We start from the raw sequence: 13,056 nt of genomic DNA, 5'->3' as shown, positions 1-13,056 counted from the left end.
TAAGTTTATTTTTGTCTACTCTCTAAGTGGCACACACAGCTTTGATTGGATTAGTCTTTTCACGGGCTATGCCCAGGTCTCCCTCACTGCTTACCTTAGCTGCCTGCAAACACTTCCTTGCTTACTCAAATCCTTCCTCTCTTAAGCTTGTGGTTCCCAGCACTCCCTGCACACTACAATGGAAAAGCTTTTTCACAAACTATGGAGGCACCTTCCCAAGATTCTGATTCAAATGATCCTGGGAAAAGTTTCCCCCAAAGGATTCTAAAGAGCTGCCAGAGCTGAGATATACTACTTTACCTTCAATCTCCTGCCCATCAGGACTATGAACTGAATGTTCTCCCCTCAAAATTCCTACAGTATTCCCAGATTACATTAACAAGTTTGCACTCATTTACTTATTGGATTGTACTACTCTCACCCTACCATTTTAAGTCTTGTTTCTCCAACTTGATAAATAATCTTATCTTCAATTTCTGTATTTCTACAGTCCTAGCATGATGAATACACTGTTAGGAACTCTGTGGTTATTTCTTCATTGATAATGGATTTAAGTTAGAAGTCAGAATATTAAAGTATTTCTAATTTATCCAAACCAGGAAACTATGGTTCTTCTTCTTCTTTTTTTTTTTTAAATACAGTTCTACAACAAGCTTATTTTGTTATGGTGATTATTTAACTCCTTCCATCCCCAATAACTAAATTTAAAAGAAAAATACTAATTATCAAAATGCTGTGGGGAATAGTAAAATGATTAAAAGCATCATAAATCACTTCACAGTTGCTTCCTTAGAGCAAATAGCCTTGTCGAAATCCATTAAAGACTGTTTCAAAACAGTTAAAGAGAATCAAAGCACACATATTTAAAGATGCTGAAGCTCTGAATAGTTCTATGATTTGTTTTCTCAACAGATGTGCATCCTTCAAGCCCTGAATTCACCAGATGCATATTAAATTAATCCGTACTTTTAGTTTTACGTAACACTCCATTCCAGTTTTATAAATACACCACCACATAAAGCAGAATTCTACTGTTGCTTTCCGACATTAAATATTAACAGATTATTTCCACTGTGCAAAAAAAATATGTTAAGATTCATTTTAATGCAGTGGAATGTGTGCTTACAAAATATAGGCTATAATATCTTCATTATTTTTTAATTAGCCAGTTTCTATCCGGAATGTGAAAAATGACAAATTTGCTTGTAACTAAAGACCAAGTGACACCTGGCACTTTAAGAAATACACACTAACTCCCTTGACATTTCAGAAATTAGGAATTCAACCAAAAATTTGGTTTACTGCTGTAACTGTAGTTTTTTTTTAATTTTTATTTATTTTATTTTGACAGAGAGAGATCATGAGTAGGTAGACAGAGAGAGAGGAGGAAGAGGCTCAGCAGAGAGCCCGATGTGGGGCTTGATCCCAGGACCCTGAGATCATGACCTGAGCTGAAGGCAGAGGCTTAACCCACTTAGCCACCCAGGCATCCCATATAACTGTAGTTTAATAGTCCACTTAAATTTTCTGGAAAAAGTACCTCTTATAAAATTATAATTTCTCCATAAGCTAAAATGAATGAGTTCTTATAAGAGAAGTAGGACTGGACTGGGAGTCAGGAGATCTGGGTTCCAGTTTCACTCATTTGCTATTCCATCTTGAGCTCATCACTTAGCCTCTCTACACTTCAGTAATCTCAGTTGTAAAACCAAAGGGTCTACATAGACTATCTCTATGTTTTCTTTTAGCTTTATGATTCCATAATCTATGGAACTCAAGAAACACAAGCATTAACCAGATGAATCCCATTAATGAGAAAGTAAGCTTACACACTGATAGATTTGGAAAGCATCTATCTCTGGAAAACCTAAATGCTTTCACACAAACAGATCATTCCTTGTGTCTATTGTTAATTAACTAGGTGAAAAAGCAAATAAAACCCATCAAACATGGGGTTACTAAACAGTTTTTGCATCATACCTTAGATGGCCAGAATATTTAGAGGTCAAAATAACAATTAAGGTTAAGATGTTCTAGAAAAATGGAAGGTGCCCTAGAAGTGCAGGAAAGGATAGTTAATAAAACCAAATAAAAGTTGATTCTAGCTAACAATTACTACTTAGGCTATATAAGAAAGAGTGTCTCAGGAAAGCATTTTATTAAATTTAGAACAGCTATTCCCTCTGAATGCAAACTAGAAATAATCAGGCAACCACGATCTTTGCCTGCTCAAGCATCTGGATAGTCTTCAACCAGTGTAACAGAAAGAAGCAAAAACCAGAAAGGGCATCAAGAAATCTACATAATACCCTGCACAACAATAAAAGGCAAGTGGCAAAGGACTTTAACTTTAGTAATAGTTCAAAAATTCTGAATTTAGATCTCCCTCAAGCCCTGTTATCACATACAACTGTCATATGGCCAGGATCACACTTCTTAATACCCAATTACATATCTCAAAGAATTAAGCACCTGTCGATTAACACCTAATATCTAACATAATCTTTTTGAAAGGGAAATTCAGACTCTGAACAATGCTTCTAATTACATCTGACAATGTAAGGACAATCTCTTTTCAAAACCACTCCCACATTATTTTATTCATTTTTATTTCTTTTTTTTTTTTTTTTTTAAAGATTTTATTTATTTGCTTGACAGAGAGAGATTACAAGTAGGCAGAGAGGCAGGCAGAGAGAGAGAGGAGGAAGCAGGCTCCTTGTTGAGCAGAGAGCCCGATGCGGGACTCGATCCCAGGACCCTGGGATCATGACCTGAGCTGCAGGCAGTGGCTTAACCCACTGAGCCACCCAGGCGCCCTCATTTTTATTTCTTTAAAAAAAAATGCACCCAGGGGCTGGAGGCAAAAGGGAAGCTTGAACTGGCAGAGCACAGAAGATTTCTAGGAAATTGAAAGCACTCTGTATATTAAATGATGGATAGTATACACTTTTACAAACCCATAGATTGTATAAAACAAAGAATGAATCCTAAGCTACTATGGACTTCCGGTGATTATGATGTGTCAATAGAGTTCATTAAATGTGTCAATTTATTCATCAACTGTAACAAATGTACCACTCTGGTGAAGAGGATGGGGGAGGCCATACATGTATAGTGCAGAAAGTTTACGGGAAATCTGTTTTGTTCCTTTCAATTTTGTTGTGAACCTAAAACTGCCCTTAAACAATAGTCTTTTGGGGCACCTAGGTGGCTCAGTCGGTTAAGCGTCAGACTCTTGGTTTCGGCTCAGGTCATGATCTCAGGGTCATGGGATGGAGCCCCAAGTAGGCCTCTGTGTTCAGCGGGAAGTCTGCTTAAGGATGCTCTCTCTCTCTCCCTCCCTCTGCCCCTAGCCTTGCTCACACATGTACGTGCTCTCTCTCTTAAATAAGTAAATCCTTAAAAAATAAAACAAAATCTTTTTAGGGGGCACCTGGCTGGCTCTGTCAATAGAGCATGCAACTCTTGATCTGGGGGTTGTAAGCTGGAGACCCACACTGGGTACAGAAATTACTTAAAAATAAAATCTTTAGAAAAAGTCTTTCTGGGTGCCTAGGTGGCTCAGTGGGTTAAGCCGCTGCCTTCGGCTCAGGTCATGATCTCAGGGTCCTGGGATCGAGGCCCGCATTGGGCTCTCTGCTCAGCGGGGAGCCTGCTTCCCTCTCTCTTTCTCTGCCTGCCTCTCTGTCTACTTGCGATCTCTCTCTGTCAAAAAAAAAAAAAAAAGTCTTTCTTAAAAATACCACATTAACATTTTCTGAGTAGAAACATTTTTATAAAACAAATGAACACTATTTTTTTTAAAGATTTTATTTATTTATTTGACAGAGAGAAATCACAAGTAGATGGAGAGGCAGGCAGAGAGAGAGGGAAGCAGGCTTCCTGCTGAGCAGAGAGCCCGATGCGGGACTCGATCCCAAGACCCTGAGATCATGACCTGAGCCCAAGGCAGCGGCTTAACCCACTGAGTCACCCAGGCGCCCACAAATGAACACTCCTGTGCAAAAATATCAATAGACACACGGTCCTTAAACCTTTCACAAAAATTAGCTCAAAGTGGATCTTTTTGTTTTTTCTTTAAGATTTTATTTATTTATTTGATGGAGACAGAGAACAGGAGAGCACAAGCAAGGGGAGCAACAGAGACAGAGGGAGAAGCAGGGAGCCTGACATGGGACTCAATTCCAGAACCCTAGGATCACGACCTAAGCCAAAGGCAGTAACTTAACCAACTGAGCCACCCAGGTGCCCTCAAAATGGATCTTTTTTTTAAAAATGGACCTGGGAACTTAGTGTAAAATGTAAAATTATAAAAACTCTTGAAGATCACACAGAACAAATGTATATAACCTTGAGTTTGGCAATGAGTTTTTTTTTTTTTTTTAAAGATTTTATTTATTTATTTGAGAGAGAGACAGTGAGAGAGAACATGAGCAAGGAGAAGGTCAGAGGGAGAAGCAGACTCCCCATGGAGCTGGGAGCCCGATGTGGGACTCGATCCCGGGACTCCAGGATCACGACCTGAGCCGAAGGCAGTCGTCCAACCAACTGAGCCACCCAGGCGCCCTGGCAATGAGTTTTTAGATGCGATACCAAAAGCATACTCAATGAAAGAAAAACTTGATAAGGTGGACTTCATTAGCATTTAAAACTTTTATACTATGAAAGACAAGAGAATAAAGAGGCAAACCACAGATTGGGAAAAAATTTTGCAAAAAAACGACATCTATAAAAATATTTGCAAAAAACCGTATCTGATAAAAATATGTATCCAGGGATGCCTGGGTGGCTCAGTTGATTAAGCAGCTGCCTTCGGCTCAGGTCATGATCCCAGCGTCCTGGGATCGAGTCCCACATCGGGTTCCTTGCTCTGCAGGGAGCCTGCTTCTCCCTCTGACTCTGCCTGCCACTCTGCCTGTGCTCGCTCTTGCTCTCTCTCTCTCTGACAAATAAATAAATAAAATCTTAAAAAAAAAATATGTATCCAAATTAAACAAGGAACACTTAAAACTCAACAATAAGAAAACAAACAACCCAATTTAACAGACAGAAGAGTGAACAGACACCTCACCAAAGAAGATATGTGGATGGCCAATAGGCATGGTGCTCAACATTTTATGTCATTAGGAAACTGCAAATTAAAACACATATTAGAAAGGGCACCTGGGTGGCTCAGTGGGTTAAGCCTCGCCTTCAGCTCAGGTCATGATCCCAGAGTCTAGGATTGAGCCAAACATCAGGCTCTCTGCTCAGCAGGGAGCCTGCTTCTCCCTCTCTCTCTGCCTGCCTCTCTGCCTACTTTTGCCTACTTGTGATTTCTCCGCCAAATAAATAAATAAATAAATAATCTTAAAAAAAAAAAAAAACACCACATATTAGAACGGCTAAAGTACAAAAAACTGATCATACCAATTCTGGCAAGGATGTAGAGCAATAGGAATACTCATTCATTGCTGATGGGAAGGCAAAATGATAAAACCACTTTGGAAGACAGTTTCGCAGTTTCCTATAAAATTAAATATATGTTTACCATACAATCCACCAATCAAGCTCCTAGGCATTTACCTATAGGAGCTATCAAGCCACAAAAAGACATGGATAAACCTTAAATACATACAACACAAAGAGTAAACCTTAATAAGAAATAGTGTGTTATAGTTAATAATAATGTATCAATATTATACATTAATTGTAATGAATGTATCACACTAACACAAGATGTTAATAATTGGGGAAATGGATGGAATGTAGTTTTGTAGATATGGAAATATGGAATTCTACCTGCTCAACTATTCTGTAAATTTTAAAATGTAAAAAAAAAAAAAAAAAAGTCTTAATTAAAAAAAAAAAAAAAAAAAACCCAGGGGGGTGCCTGGTGGCTCAGTGGGTGGCTCAGTGGGTTAAAGCCTCTGCCTTCGGCTCAGGTCATGATCCCAGAATCCTGAGATCGAGCCCCACATCAGGCTCTCTGCTCGGCAGGGAGCCTGCTTCCTCCTCTCTCTCTCTGCCTGCCTCTCTGCCTACTTGTGATCTCTATCTGTCAAATAAAGTAAATAAAAAAATCTTTCAAAAAAAACAAAACAAGTATCTTTGGATAGGATATATTACTTTAGGCTACAGAAATTTGAGAACAGTGAAAGAAATTAACCTTAAATAAAATCAAATTTAAATCTATTTAAATTTTTTTAAAAATTAACTTTAAACCCCTTGCCTTTTTCCTAGCATTAGTCATACCCTTGCTCACTACCACCTACATGAAAGAGTAACATCTAAGAAATGGAGGAAAAAAATTCCAGCTAAGAACTGCTTGACCACAGCTATGGTTAGCAATTTAGCCTGAAGAACTAAACTGAAATCTGATGATTACCATGGACATTACACATACATACAGACACACACACACACACACCCAAAACTTAAAAAATATTTTCACACCACTCATTAATGCCAGCAGACAATATGTATCAGTACATATATATATGTATGTGTGTATGTGTATATATATATGTATGTGTGTGTGTGTATATATATATATATGTATAAAACACAAGGAAAACATCATGTACAGTACTTTCATTTAGAGGCCCATAAGTCCTCAACACCCCTTTTTCTACGTTAGAAAATGTAAACTACAGAAATCAGTGTGCATCCAATGCTATATTATTCCTTGGAAAGTTTATATGTCATTTTAATGAAGAAACTATAGCATTTTGACAGGCTTACCCAGCACCCAGAGGTGTTGCACCAAGTTGTCTTTGGTGGCAAAGGCAAAGGCTACCTTTTCACTCAGCTTCTCTGGCCAAGGCAAAATCCAAGAGAATATCCCTTTCCCCAGTATGTCTTTGCCTCCATTGTGATGGGTGAGCAATTATTGAAGAACAATTCCCATCCCTGACACCCTAGCCCTTGCCACAACTACACTGCCCACTTGGGAGTTTCTGGTGAGGAAGAGACTATGGGAGTATCGGGGCAGGCCATTAGTCTTCCTATAATATCAGAACATTTCTGCTGCAGACAAAGCATGGCACTCTTCTATCCAGATTGCTCTCTCTCCAGTCCATTTCTAAGAGACCATGCTAGTAGTATTTTATAGTTTCTCAAAGATGCCTGGGTGTTTCTAGTCTATGCCAGGTGCCAACTACTGTAACCTGAATAAATAATGGTCTTTTCCAGCTCAGTAAACCCAAAAGCCTATCCTCAGGATTTATGAAGATCCGGACTGAAAAAATCCAAGTATGTGGCCTATGAACTATATGGTGCCATTTAGATGAAAATAATACCAAATGGCATATGGTAAGGCAAAACTCCCTACTGAAAGATTAAATTTAAGTGGACTTACCGCTAAATACAAAAAATCCTCAGCAAAAGCTTCTCTTCTAGATATAACATGAGAGAATAAAAGATTTATTCTGTATCTCCATAATCCATTTTTTAAGCAACTTCCAGCAACAAGTGTTGACAAAAATGGTTTAAGTGAATGATGACAAAGATGACTACCTAATGTTCATATAGTTTGAAATGACTTACTTTTAGCCGTTGTCTGTGATCTTTTTGTGTAATATAAAAATCCAAGTTCTTTTAGTTACATGTTCACTGATACAGCTGAAATTACATAATCTAAATCTACTGAGGATCTTTATTTTTAAAAAATAATCTGATGAATTCAAAGCCATAAAACATGAAGGGGTGAGGGAATAAGGAATCTGAAACAGATGGCATCTGATTTTTTTCCTGAGTCCATCTTGAACATAATCCCAATAATGTCAAGATCCAATTTAGCTCTCCAAATAAGTAATCCACAAAACTTAAAATGGTAATTCTGAAGTAATTTCATTTTTTTACCCTCCAGCTTCTCAAAGTTTCTAATTAGGCAGAAATGAGTACAGATAACTTAGATGTTAAAAAGAGAAAAACTATCATGCCACAAATTCTGAAGTTCTTTCATGAAAATCCACTTCTTTTTTTTTTTTTTTAAGATTTTATTTATTTATTTGACAGAGAGAGATCACAAGCAGGCAGAGAGGCAGGCAGAGAGAGGAGGAAGCAGGCTCCCTGCTGAGCAGAGAGCTTGATGTGGGGCTCGATCCCAGGACTCTGAGATCATGACCTGAGCCGAAGGCAGAGGCTTTAACCCACTGAGCCACCCAGGCGCCACCGAAAATCCACTTCTTTATCTAAAGCCACTGAAAAGCAATTTCTACCAAGACTGATGATATTAAAATCTGTCTGTGATATCAACCTTTTTTCTCTTTATACAGTTACAGTTTTTTTTTTTTTTTTTTAAAGATTTTATTTATTTATTTGACAGAGAGAAATCACAAGTAGGCAGAGAGGCAGGCAGAGAGAGAGAGGAGGAAGCAGGCTCCCTGCTGAGCAGAGAGCTTGATGCGGGGCTCGATCCCAGGACTCTGAGATCATGACCTGAGCCGAAGGCAGAGGCTTTAACCCACTGAGCCACCCAGGCGCCACCGAAAATCCACTTCTTTATCTAAAGCCACTGAAAAGCAATTTCTACCAAGACTGATGATATTAAAATCTGTCTGTGATATCAACCTTTTTTCTCTTTATACAGTTACAGTGATTATTTATCCTTAATAGAGACCAAATCGTATCTTCAGAAAGCAATATACTTTTAAAAAAGCAACAAGCTCTAGAAGACTATTCATTTGGTTTGAATAAAGCACTACTTGGCATTTTTTAAACATTTCCACAGTAACTCTTTACTACCAAATTGGCAACACCAGTAAAATTAACTGTACTTTGTTCCTTATATATTTCCAGCATATGCTTATATAAATCTTCCCAATCTTTCCTAAATTTTTTTGATATCATTCAAGAGATGCAACAGTAAAGAAACATTTAGTCATTTTTAGATTTCCTGACAAGCAAATTCCAAAACTGACAACTGCAAAGATACCCGTAAGGGCCACATACTTTGAGTGGAAAAGGTCACTGAGAAAAGTGCCCCAGTGGTCTCTAATATTGCCTTCTATTTAGGCAGATATTTTTCCTCTAAGAGCTAGTATCCTACCTCATATCCCAAAGTAAATTTAATTTAGTAATAAAGTTCTATCAGAATATAGGGGGGAAATGGGAGCTTCTGATAGCTTTACCAAAGCAAAATAATACAGCCTCAATTTTAAGGCCTAAAAGATGATTAAAAATGATGATCCAGGGAAACACGGCCAAAAGCTTATGTATACACTAAAGAATTTATACCAAAAAAAAAAAAAGGACTTTATACTCTCAGAAAAGCCATTTAGAAACCTGAATAATCTTACCAAAAAAATCTGTTTAAGTGTAGCAAAAATATAATTTCAACTCTTTAAAAATAATATTCTTTGGGGCACCTGGGTGGTTCAGTTGCCTTCAACTCAGGTCATGATCTTGGGGTCCTGGGATGGAGCCCCGCATCGGGCTCTCTGCGTGGTGGGGCACCTACTTCCTCCTCTCTCTCTGCCTGCCTCTCTGCCTACTTGTGATATCTGTGTGTCAAATAAATAAATAAAATCTTTTAAAAAAATAATAATATTCTTTAATAATTCAAAATATAGGGGCGCCTGGGTGGCTCAATAGGTTAAAGCCTCTGCCTTCGGCTCGGGTCACGATTCCAGGGTCCTGGGATTGAGCCCCGCATCAGGCTCTCTGCTGGTGGGGAGCCTGCTTCCTCCTCCTCTCTCTCTCTCTCTGCCTGCCTCTCTGCCTGCTTGTGATCTCTGTCAAATAAATAAATAAATAATCTAAAAAAAAAAAAAAAAGCAAACACTATTAGTTGATAATCTGACAGAATAGGTTACATATAACTGTATCATTTTACATTTATAAAATGAGGGGTGCCTGGGTGACTCAGTGGGTTAAGCCTCTGCCTTAGGCTTAGGTTATGGTCTCAGGGTCCTGGGATCGAGCCCCGCATTGGGCTCTCTGCTTGGTGGTAAGCCTGCTTCTCCCCTCTCTGCCTCCTCTCTGCCTACTTGTGATCTCGATCTCTCTCTGTCAAATAAATAAATCAATAAAAATAAAATCTTTTTAAAAAATAAAAAAATAATAAATTTATAAAATGAATATAAAAACTTATTATTCTTAGATTTAGTTCTATATTATCATCATGAATGATTTAAAAGCAGAAATTCATTCCATTTTCATTTGTTTTACAGAATTTTATACAAAAGAATTCTGAAAGTAGGGACACCTGGGTGATTCAGTTGGTTAAGCATCTGCTTTTGGCTCAGGTCATGATCCCAGGAGCCTCAATCCAGTTCCCTTCTTAGGAGGGAGTCTGCTTATCCCATTTCCTCTGTATCTCTCCCCAGCTTGTACTCTCTCAAATAAATAAATTAAATGTCTAAAAAAAAAATTCTGTAAGTATTGCTAATAGTTTAAGTCTAATTAAGATGAGTCATGCTACTGATGTTGATGTTAATTTTAAAATTACAACTACTTTCTATTTTATGCCCCAATTTTAATTCTCTTCAGACATATGAAGTTAATTAAACTTTATATAAGTTATATGTATGGAAGTCATGAATTACTATATTGCACACCTGAAACTAATATAACACTGTATGTTAACTGGAATTAAAAACTTAAAGAAAATATATATACATTATTATTTTAATTTTTTTAATCAATCTACACTATACACACTACAAATCTGAGAAAAACCTTTCAAACAATGGTCACTTCAATAAATGCACATATTGTTTTCTCTTTTGTAGAGTTTAAAGCACTTACTAATAACTGAATTTCATGCCGCTTATGGTAAATTTCTAGAAGCCACTGAAAGTCCTATTGTATACATATGTTTTTGCAATATTATCCAGTTCCCTTCTCATCCTGGGCTATGTTGACTGGAGAGATTAATAATAATTGATCTTTCAATTAGAAGGTGTTTACAGCGGTGCCTGGGTGGCTCAGATGGTTAGACGTCTGCCTTTGGCTCAAGTCATGATCTCCAGGTTCTGGGATCAGGGCCACATCAGGCTTCCTGTTCAGTGGAGAGCCTGCTTTTCTCTCTCCCACTGCCTCAACCCTACTTGTGTGCTCTCTGTGTCTTTCAAATGAAAAAATAAAATCTTAAAAAAAAAAAAAAAAAAGAAGGTGCTTACATTTAGGGACACCAGGTGGCTTGGTCATTAAGTAGCTCCCTTCAGCTCAGGTCATGATCCCAGGGTTTGGAAGGAGTCCCGCAGGGGGCTCCTTCCTCAGCAAAAGTCTGCTTCTCCCTCTGCCTGCTGTTCCCCTTGCTTATGCACGCTCTCTCTCCCTCTGACAAATAGATAAAATCTTTAAAAAATAAAACAAAACACTGTGGAAAGGGACTGCAGACTGAGAAATGAAGGCGCTTCCATTTAAAGTGCACTGTTATTTAATTTTTTCTTTTAAGAAGACTCCATGTGAGTGGAGTCCAACTCCGGGCTTGATCTCCATCCTGAGATCAAGACCTGAGCTGAGATCAAGAGTCTGAGGCCTAACCCACTGAGCCACCAAGGTGCCCCTAGAGTGGACTGTTATTTAAATACAATACACACACACACACACTTAAAATATTGGTAAAAATTTTAACTCATTTTACTTAGGAAGAAACTAAATCTCCGGTAGATCCCATGACTTGCCCAAGGTCAACAACTAGCCAGTGGCACAGTCTGGGTTCAATCCCAGATTTACCTATCTCAAAGCCAATACTTCCACTTGACCACAATTATCTCCTTAAAAGATTAAGAGACAGGCTCAAAAGCTGAGGATCTTGTCTCTATGAACGTTCACGTATCTATTCTGAGCCATCTATCACACTGTACCTACAATTCAGTCGCTAATTAAAATATAAATGAAGAGGATCTTTCTGCTTCATTTAAACTAGGACAGGCATTCTGACAGGTAAGAGATTGGAAAAGGAGGCTTGCCTCAACATGTCTCTCCTAGACCTCTACATCTATATGGTCCCCCCAACCTATTTTTTATAAACATGCATATCTACCAAACAAAGCTATGCCCAACTAGCCTGTAGTTTGGTGCTTTTCCGTGTTGCACTTTTCTAAGACAATTTATATGAGATTTAACATCGAACTGGGAGACCTGGCTGAATATGCCATTCTGGCACTTTCCAAATATCTGAAGTATCATTTAAGGGCAAAGAACCTCACCCTCTTTTTTACGCTATGATGCTTGCCCACTTGGGAGGTACAGCTCCGGTAGGACTCTGGGGCGAGAGAGCAGTAAAGGAAGAAGTGAGGGAAGCACACGGAAGTTGGGTGGAGGGAGGTCTCCTTACCCACTCTTCTGCCCTAGCTCCGCCAAGGGCGGCTCCCCGTGGTGCCCAGTCGACTCACAACCCCCACAACCCTGGAAGCCGTTGCTCTGTCTCAAAAGGGTAGGCAAGGGAAGCAAGGGACTGCCCCAACCACTCGAACAAGGTCCATTCTCCCCTTCTGGCCCGGGAGGATGCTCCCCCTTTCAGAGCGAATCCTCCAGGTGGCAAACTCCGGTCCACTTCAGCCCAAGTCTTCTGCATCCGAAGGGGCGCCTCCCCCGCAACCTAGAGCTGGCCACCCGAAACTCCCCCAAGCGGTCTCCCCCAAAGCCTCCATTCCACCCCCGCAACCCGCCACAGAAACACACGCCGGCCTGCGCCCCACCCAGGATCTCCGCGGCCCCCTCCCCAACACGGAGAAGGGCCCCCCGACCAGTCCCTACAGACACACACACTCTCAGGTTCCAGCCTCCCGGACTCCGTCGAATCCGGAGTGAGTACCTGGTCCGGCAGTGCTCCGAGGCTCAGATTGGGCGGGCGCGGTACCCTACCGGAGCCGCCGAGTGCTTCTCCAGCCACCCGCAGTGGTGGCTTCTCTCTTTCCCAGGAGCGGGAGGGAGGAGAGGTGAGAGAGGGGAGGGGGAAAGCGAGGAGCCGAGGGGCTGTAAGAGCCGAGCCGGAACCACTAGCGCTGGCCCCACCCTCGGCCCGGCGCAGAGCACCCCGGCGCTCCTGATAGGACAAACTTAAAGCAGGCAAAGAGAAAGGGACACCACCACTTCCGGGTCATCCCCACTACTGCCCCTCCC

At 39.9% G+C, this 13,056-nt stretch overlaps 1 protein-coding gene across 18 annotated transcripts in view; it reads right to left on the bottom strand.

Moving 5' to 3' along the window:
- The window catches only part of CSNK1G1 (casein kinase 1 gamma 1), a 197,664-nt gene extending 184,688 nt beyond the window's left edge, over positions 1-12,976 (bottom strand). For 9 of the 18 annotated variants that reach the window (XR_014313405.1, XM_082737252.1, XM_082737263.1 and 6 more), the window contains exon 1: positions 12,749-12,967. The gene's annotated coding sequence lies outside the window, so the exon portion shown is untranslated. Of the gene's footprint in view, positions 1-6,723; positions 7,200-12,700 lie in introns of those variants that run through there. The other 9 variants (XM_082737266.1, XM_082737259.1, XM_082737255.1 and 6 more) reach the window with 6 other exon arrangements.
- Between the last annotated feature and the right edge of the window lie 80 nt (positions 12,977-13,056).

Source organism: Mustela nivalis, assembly GCF_964662115.1.
Source record: "Mustela nivalis genome assembly, chromosome: 6".
NCBI lineage: Eukaryota > Metazoa > Chordata > Mammalia > Carnivora > Mustelidae > Mustela > Mustela nivalis.
The sequence above is the reverse complement of the archived record's forward strand: the minus strand, read 5'-3'. Positions and strand labels throughout refer to the sequence as shown.